Raw genomic sequence first — 1942 nt, forward strand, 5'->3', positions numbered from 1 at the left:
TATACTTCCCTTGGTAACATCTCCATATTAAGTCTAAGTGAGTTACATTAGTCTTAGCTATGGCAGAAGCATGCAAAACAGGAGGATGTAAGTCCACCAATATAGCAATGATGAAATTAACCAAGAAACCTGCCATGATGGTTATTATCACTCTACATTTGCTAAATGAATTAGACACTATGGTTTCTCCAGACTCAGGATTCAAGGAGAGCAAAAATAAAAAAGCAAATCAAATTCTATGTATCATCTCCTACTTGTGCCAATTGACAAAACATTGATTAGTTCAAAGATTGAGTATATGTTTGATTATCTTCAGAGGTTATCCCTAATCCTACACCATTTTCCTCTAAAATGACAAACCTACTCAATATTGGAACCTGGGCCTTAAGAAGTTTCACAAGTTTTCCGAAGAGTTCAGTTGGTTTGTAACAGATTACTTGGATTGAATAAAAAAATCTAGCCCTATTTATAGAGGCTTTTCAAGTACTTTCGTTGGTCTCATGTGTTCTCGAGACAAGCACACTCTCAGCAAAGCATGTCCGTTCAGGAGCAGAGTACTTTCGACTAAGCACCTGTGTTTTGTTTGACCTCCTGATTACTGGCTGTTCTTCGCTCCCTTCTAGCTGCACTGCAAGGCCCTTCTTTAGACTGAAAGGTATCATTCACAGTCTCTTCAGCTTGGTTCACTGTGGCCACTCCAGACTCATTCACCACAGGCTTAACAATTGCTTGCACACTTTGACACTGGGACACTCGGGCACACTCCCCCCTCTGATCATTCAGGTTCTTTTAAAAAAAATGTATTTTATAAAGTTTTATATAGCGCGAACCAGATCCCAAGGAATATCAGAGTGCTTTACAAAATGATGAAGGTAGAGTATTGCTCCAGTATCAATAACAAAAGAATGCCAAACAGTTGTAGTCACCAAAAATCACATACTAGTGATCCATAACGAGAAGAGAAGGAGAATACAGCTCCAGTAACGATATCAAATAAGGATACGAAACAGTTATAGTCACAAAAATCACAGACAGGTGGTACACAGCGAACAATGTATATGGTGTGTTACTCTTACAACGCATCTATTACAACGTAATGCTGTTACAACGCAGCTATTACATCGCAAATACCATTACAATGCATGCCATTACAACGCATGGCATGACATAGCAGATGCTATTACAACGCATACCATTACATCGTAAGTATTGGTAAGTATTTTTTTTTTTATTATTTTATTTAATATTTTATAATTGATTTAATTATTATTAATTTTTAAAAAATATTTATTTCGTTTTTAAATTTTATAAATTAAATATATTATTTTAAGTAATTTTTAAAATAAGTATGAGTATAGGAGTATATGTTTTGGGGTACTGATGTATATGTTTTGGGGTGTTTGGGTATTTTTAGGTTTTAGGGCAGTGTTTGGGTTTTGGGGTACAGGGGTGTTTTTAGGTTTTAGGGCACGGTGTGGGTTTTGGGGTACAGGGGTGTTTTTAGGTTTTAGGGCAGGGTTTGGGTTTTGGGGTACAGGGGTGTTTTTAGGTTTTAGGGCAGGGTTTGGGTTTTGGGGTACAGGGGTGTTTTTAGGTTTTAGGGCAGGGTGTGGGTTTTGGGGTACAGGGGTGTTTTTAGGTTTTAGGGCAGGGTTTGGGTTTTGGGGTACAGGGGTGTTTTTAGGTTTTAGGGCAGGGTTTGGGTTTTGGGGTACAGGGGTGTTTTTAGGTTTTAGGGTAGGGTTTGGGTTTTGGGGTACAGGGGTGTTTTTAGGTTTTAGGGCAGGGTTTGGGTTTTGGGGTACAGGGGTGTTTTTAGGTTTTAGGGTAGGGTTTGTGTTTTGGGGTACAGGGGTGTTTTTAGGTTTTAGGGCAGGGTTTGGGTTTTGGGGTACAGGGATGTTTTTAGGTTTTAGGGCACAGTGGGTTTTGGGGTACAGGG

This window comes from Lissotriton vulgaris, chromosome 2_1, assembly GCF_964263255.1.
Source record: "Lissotriton vulgaris chromosome 2_1, aLisVul1.2, whole genome shotgun sequence".
NCBI classification, from domain to species: domain Eukaryota; kingdom Metazoa; phylum Chordata; class Amphibia; order Caudata; family Salamandridae; genus Lissotriton; species Lissotriton vulgaris.